The 7,117-nt window shown below is 48.6% G+C and overlaps 1 long non-coding RNA gene across 1 annotated transcript; it reads left to right on the top strand.

Annotated features, from left to right (window-relative positions):
- The first annotated feature begins 2,807 nt into the window (after nt 1-2,807).
- On the top strand, nt 2,808-6,223 carry LOC121580367. Its single transcript, XR_006003029.1, has 3 exons — nt 2,808-2,949; nt 4,057-4,061; nt 6,197-6,223. It is a non-coding gene; the product is annotated as an uncharacterized LOC121580367 (long non-coding RNA).
- The last annotated feature ends 894 nt before the right edge of the window (nt 6,224-7,117 follow it).

The raw sequence follows: 7,117 nt of genomic DNA, 5'->3' as shown, positions 1-7,117 counted from the left end.
ACGCAGGACATTTTTAAACTTGTAGTGTGTTTGAGGTTTAAAAAGGCTTCTAAAGTTTTGAAATTTCAGACTTGATTTTCCCTTACCAAAATGTATCAACGACTACAAAAATGTCCATTAATTATAATCCACATAATAATTCAAATGTCCTGTTGCTTCAGGATTATTTTTCCTGCTGTAGCAAACTGGCTCAAATTAAGATCCTACATCTGTATAGCCAACTCAATGCAATAGTGCTGTGGAAACTCTTGAGACATGAGGAATAAAAGAAAGTGACAAGCCGCGTGCGAACCGAACGTGGACCAAGGAGATTTTCAGCAGGAGGAACCCCCTTGAGTAGAAAATTACAAACACATCCTCCTTCCTTTTTCCGTAATCTCTTTGGGCTTGATAAAAAAAAGTGGAGGGGGGTAAAAACGTCAGAAGACAGCTTCTGGTTTTGTTGGTATGTTTGGACACACCTCAAGCCTTGTAATTACAGTCTGCGCTTTGAAGTGGTGGAATGTGGGCCTGTGTAATAAGCTGGGTCTCTAACACGCATACTGTGTTTACACAGCCATTAGGCCCACTTTATGGACACTCTGACCCTACAGCACACTAAATGAAAACGGATACTTCTAAGGATTCTCAATAGATTAACTAATGTCTAATGTTGGAAGATTTATATAGTTTTTAATATGTATAAATAGGAATTTACCATATTATTAGAAGGTTGATCTCTCTTGGTAGGTTTGTTGCTGTGCCAAATTATTAAATTATTCATTATATAGTCTATATTGTTGCACAGAAACATACATTTAGCAACCCAGTAGTTTCGATAGATAATCAGAATATACTGTAACCCTAAACCGATATTTGCAAGTATGGAAAAACCGGCAGCACTTTACATTACAATACTTTACATTACAATGCTTTACATTACAATACTTTACATTACAATACTTTACATTACAATACTTTACATTATGATACACAATAAAGTAATAACATGTAGCCAGCTACGACCCGGCTGCTACCCTATGTACATAGACTTGGAACACGGGTCACTTTAATCATGGAACACGGGTCACTTTAATAATGCTTAAATACTGTTTTACCCACTTCATATGTATATACTGTATTCTAGTCAAGGCCTATCCTATTTAACTATTGCTGTACATATTCTATTCTATCCTACGTATTCTTCAGATATACTACATGTTCTATCCACATACTGTCCATAATGTCTATACATCCCGTCACATATTCACTATTATTACAAATAAAGAAAAACCCTTGAATGAGTAGGTGTTCTAACACTTTTGACCGGTAGTGTATATATATATATACACAACACAAATGGAATCATGTAGTAACCAAAAAAGTGTTAAACAAATCAAAATATATTTTATATTTGAGATTCTTCAAATAGCCACCCTTTGCCTTGATGACAGCTTTACACACTTTTGGCATTCTCTCAACCAGCTTAATTAGGTAGTCACCTGGAATGCATTTCAATTAACAGGTGTGCCTTTTTAAAAGTTAATTTGTGGAATTTCTTTCCTTCTTAATGCGTTTGAGCCAATCAGTTGGGTTGTGACAAGGTAGGTATACAGAAGATAGCCCTATTTGGTAAAAGACCAAGTCCATATTATGGCAAGAACAGCTCAAATAAGCAAAGAGAAACGACAGTCCATCATTACTTTAAGACATGAAGGTCAGTCAATACGGACAATTTCAAGAATGTTGAAAGTTTCTTCAAGTGCAGTTGCAAAAACCATCAAGTGCTATGATGAAACTGGCTCTCATGAGGACCGCCACAGGAATGGAAGACCCAGAGTTACCTCTGCTGCAGAGGATAAGTTCATTACAGTTACCAGCCTCAGAAATTGCAGCCCAAATAAATGCTTCACAGAGTTCAAGTAACAGACACATCTCAACATCAACTGTTCAGAGAAGACTGTGTGAATCAGGCCATCATAGTGGAATTGCTGCAAAGAAACCACTACTAAAGGACACCAATAAGAAGAAGAGACTAGCTTGGGCCAAGAAACACGAGCAATGGACATTAGACCTGTGGAAATATGTCCTTTGGTCTGGTGTCCAAATTGGAGATTTTTGGTTCCAACCGCCGTGTCTTTGTGAGACGCGGTGTGGGTGAATGGATGATATCCGCATGTGTATTTCCCACCATGAAACATGGAGGAGGAGGTGTTATGGTGTGGTGGTGCTTTGCTGGAAACACTGTCTGTGATTTATTTAGAATTCAAGGCACACTTAACCAGCATGGCTACCACAGCATTCTGCAGCAATACGCCATCCCATCTGGTTTGGGCTTAGTGGGACTATCATTTGTTTTTCAACAGGACAATGACCCAACACACCTTCAGGCTGTGTAAGGGCTATTTGACCAAAAAGGAGAGTGATGTAGTGCTGCATCAGATGACGTGGCCTCCACAATCCCCCGACCTCAACCAAATTGAGATGGTTTGGGATTAGTCGGACCGCAGATTGAAGGAAAAGCAGCTAACAAGTGCTCAGCATATGTGGGAACTCCTTTAAGATTGTTGGAAAAGCATTCCAGGTGAAGCTGATTGAGAGAATGCCAAGAGTGTGCAAAGCTGTCATTAAGGCAAAGGGTGGCTATTTGAAGAATCTCTGATTTGTTTAACACTTTTTTGGTTACTGTCACGGTTTCGGCCGAGGCTGCCTCTCTCCCTTGTTCGGGCAGGCTTCGGCGTTCGTTGTCTCCGGAATACTAGCTGCCACCGTTGTATGTTTCATGTTCGTTTGCTTTTGTCTGTTTGTTGTCACACCTGTTCTTGTTTAAGCCTAATTAGTGTTCTATAAGTTTCTCGTTGTGTTTGTCTAGTGTTGTGTGTTATTGATTTTTGTCAGTCGTGTATAGGGCGTGTTTCCTGTATTTCGCTCGGTTGAGCTTCCCTCCACTGTTGGAGTATTTACGCACCTGTATGTGCTGTGATGTCACGAGAGGCTGTGTCCTGGAGGGACGTTACATCCCCCTGAGGTGGCTGCAAACCCAGACAGCTATGGCTCCATCTGCTGGTATGGTCGGGAACTCCACCCCTCTATGGCCAATCTTCCCACGCAGCTGAAACAAATGAGGAGCTGATGAGCTGAAGGTTTGGGGAGGTGAAGAAACACAGTCTCCAACCTGGGCTCTCTGGAGGACAAGAGTGCTGCACGTCCACTTCCATGAGGAATATAAGGATTTGGAGATACTTACCTTTGGGAAATACTCACCTTTGGATATATGCACCTGTGGAAATACGTGTGGGACATTTGGAAGGACGTTTTGCTGGGTTGGCCACTAGCTGCAACGTGGAATACAGTAAGACTGGGGAAAAGTTATTTGAGCGAGGGAGAGTTATGATTTTGGATGTGGAAGAGACATCCCTGAACTGTTAACCCTTAAAGAGCCACCAGAGAACAGAATTGTGTTATACTTTCGTTAGTTTCCCAAGACCTTTAATAAAATCCTTGTTTTGGTTGAACCTGGTCTCCTTGCACTACTTGAGCAATCCCGCTGAAAGCTGTGTAGCCTCTCGTGACATCACAGATGGTGGAGAATACAGGCACGCTCAAGCGTTAATAGTGCATGTCAGAGGAGGATACCGAAGGTTTGATCACCCAGTTTTCCAAGTTGGCCGTAGGCTCCCCCGCCGACTGAAATGGAGGACATATTGAAAGCCCTTGTTGCTGGCCAGCAAGCCCAGATGCAAGCAAACGTGGCTCTCTTGGAGGAGCAAAAGAAAGCCAACCTTCTGAAGGCAGAGGAATTGCAGTTGCAGAGACAGAGGGTGGTCCAAAATACCCGCCCAATAAAGGCAAGTGACTTTATATCTAAGATGGGAGCTACCGATGACATTGAGGCATACCTGCATGCATTTGAGGCCACGGCCACTAGGGAAGCCTGGCCCAAGCAACAGTGGGTTGGTCTGTTAGCCCCCTTCCTAACCGGGAAGCGCTGAATGCTGTCCGGGACCTGGGCCCTGACCAGGTTACTGACTATGATGCCCTGAAGTCTGAGATCCTCAGCAGATATGGACTCACAAGGTTTGGTATGGCCCAGCGCTTTCACAGTTGGACCTTCCAACCAGACCAACCTCCTCGGGCGCAGATGCATGAACTTGTCCGAATCGCAAGGAAATGGCTGGATCCGCAGAGGAATACAGCAGCGGCGGTGGTGGAGGCCGTTGTGGTGGATCGTTACCCTCACGCGCCCTGCCTTATGAGGCAAAACGGTTCATCAGTCAACAGGCCTTGACCACGGCTGATCTGACCGTGGAAGCTGTGGAAAAGTACCAGGCCACAGCGGAGATGCTGAATGCTTCCCGGAAAAACCCCAGGAGTGCGGCCCCACCACAAATGGGGAAAACCCGTCCAAAGGACCCCAAGGTCTCGAACCCCGCCGCGTCAGGACTTATCCCGGCTCCAGGGGGAGCCAGAAACCAGGCGGGTCCAAGAAGAGTACACCAGGATGGGGAACCTCGACAGTGTTACCGGTGTGGGAGATGGGACATATCTCCTGGCAGTGTGGGAAACCAGCCGATGAACCTATGCCCACTGCGGAGTCCTCCAGCTCAGCACCCACACACCGCTTTTGCCTCGCTCTTGGGAGTCGTAGATGGCGGCCCAGATCGACCCCCCACCTGCCCGGTAACTGTGAATCACCATGATGTGGAGGCCTTACTGGATTCTGGTAGCCGGGCCACCCTGGTGCGTAAGGATTTGGTGGGCCCAACGTGTCTGACCCCCGGGGAAAGTCCTCCCAGTTTCCTGTGTCCATGGGGACACCAGAGAATACCCCCATTACTGAACTTACAATGACCAGCACACGGGGAACCATACACACGACGGCGGGGTGGTTGATTCCCTCCCGTCCCTGTCCTAATTGGACGAGACTGCCCAGCCTTTTACCCACTCTGGAGAGAGTCTCAGGAGAGGATAACCCGAGTACCTCGGAAACGGAGAGGCAAGACTCATCCTGGGAAGGCTCCGGTGCAATCCTCCGAGTTACTCACTCCCGCCCGGGCTCTGATAGGGATGGCAGGTGCCCAGACCGACACAGAGACGGAGCTACAGAATCTGGACAAAGAACTGTCTGGTCTGAAGGGGACCGCTGAGAGGTATCGTTTGTTAAAGCAACAGTTAGACATGAAGACAGAAGAGTTAGATATCCTCCAGGCTAAACTCCAACAGAGCTCCTTCCCTAAGCAACCGGAGGAGCTGGAGAGGCTGCGCAGGACCATCGAGGAGTGTGAGGAGACCCTGCGCAGTAGTAAGGAGGTCCAGAAGAAGGCAGAGGAGAAGTACAAGGTGTTGGAGAACAAGATGAAGAATGCGGAGGCAGAGAGAGAGAAGGAACTGAAAGCTGCTCAACAGAAGCTAAACTCTGCTAAAACCAAGGCTGATGCGTTCAGTAAGAAACTCAAGGAGAGACAACAGGAGGCTGAGTCCCTGGTCCTAGAGTTGGAGGAGTTGAAGAGAGAGCAGTCTGGCAAGCACCACGGCAATGCAGACGCCCTCTCCCGGCGTGATGCCTTCTTCGCTGCCTTTACCCGACGAGGACGTCGGTCCCGAGGAGGGGGATGTGTGATGTCACGAGAGGCTGTGTCCTGGAGGGACGTTACATCCCCCTGAGGTGGCTGCAAACCCAGACAGCTATGGCTCCATCTGCTGGTATGGTCGGGAACTCCACCCCTCTATGGCCAATCTTCCCACGCAGCTGAAACAAATGAGGAGCTGATGAGCTGAAGGTTTGGGGAGGTGAAGAAACACAGTCTCCAACCTGGGCTCTCTGGAGGACAAGAGTGCTGCACGTCCACTTCCATGAGGAATATAAGGATTTGGAGATACTTACCTTTGGGAAATACTCACCTTTGGATATATGCACCTGTGGAAATACGTGTGGGACATTTGGAAGGACGTTTTGCTGGGTTGGCCACTAGCTGCAACGTGGAATACAGTAAGACTGGGGAAAAGTTATTTGAGCGAGGGAGAGTTATGATTTTGGATGTGGAAGAGACATCCCTGAACTGTTAACCCTTAAAGAGCCACCAGAGAACAGAATTGTGTTATACTTTCGTTAGTTTCCCAAGACCTTTAATAAAATCCTTGTTTTGGTTGAACCTGGTCTCCTTGCACTACTTGAGCAATCCCGCTGAAAGCTGTGTAGCCTCTCGTGACATCACAGTGCGCTTTTGTTTTGTTCGCCTTCGTGCGTATTTCGCCTTCGGGCAAGAGTGGACCTATTGCCGTGTTTGGCGATCACTAAAGTCTGTTGGATTATCCGTCTGTGTCCTGCGTTTGATTCCACCACTGCACCCACCTACAGCACGCGTTGACAGAATAACACACCTTTTAAATGGAATCAGCAGGAGCCGCAGCAGCCCAGGCGACACTGGAGGACAGGATCCGGGAACAAGGTGACCAGATCCTGCAGATGGGGACCGCACTGCAGGAGGTGATCACCACCATCCGAGGCTGGGGGACGCCTCCACCGCCACCCGCCCTGCCAGCACCATCGGCCAGTCAGCCTATTCCCCGCACCGGAACCCCGAGGAGTCCGACTCTCGCTCCCGAGGGCTTACGATGGAACCGCGGCTGGGTGCCAGGGTTTCCTTCTCCAGGTGGAGCTGTACCTGGCCACCGTGCACCCGGCGCCCTCGGGACATGAGAGCGTGTCCGCCCTGATCTCCTGCCTGTCCGGGAAGGCGTTGGAATGGGCCAACGCGGAGTGGAGGAGGATCGACGCGGACACCATAACCTACGAGGAGTTCTCCCGCCGCTTCAGGGTGGTGTTTGACCATCCCCCGGAGGGGAAAGCGGCGGGGGGAGCGTCTGGTCTTCCTCCGGCAGGGGGAGGAGGAGTGCTCAGGAGTTCGCCCTCGAATTCCGTGACTCTAGCGGCAGATGCAGGGTGGAATGATCGGGCTCTCGTCGATCACTACAGATGTAGTCTCACGAGAGGACGTCCGTCGGGAGCAGGCCTGTAGGGACACCAGCCTCACGTTCGACCAGTTGGTCGACATGTCCATCAGGCTGGATAACCTGCTAGCTACCCGCGGACGTCCCGAGGGGGGTCCGCCCATTTCACCCTCCAGCGCCTCCGAGC

The sequence above is a fragment of the Coregonus clupeaformis genome, chromosome 13 (genome assembly GCF_020615455.1).
Source record: "Coregonus clupeaformis isolate EN_2021a chromosome 13, ASM2061545v1, whole genome shotgun sequence".
Classification (NCBI taxonomy): Eukaryota; Metazoa; Chordata; class Actinopteri; order Salmoniformes; family Salmonidae; genus Coregonus; species Coregonus clupeaformis.
This window is presented reverse-complemented; position numbering and strand designations above follow the sequence as displayed.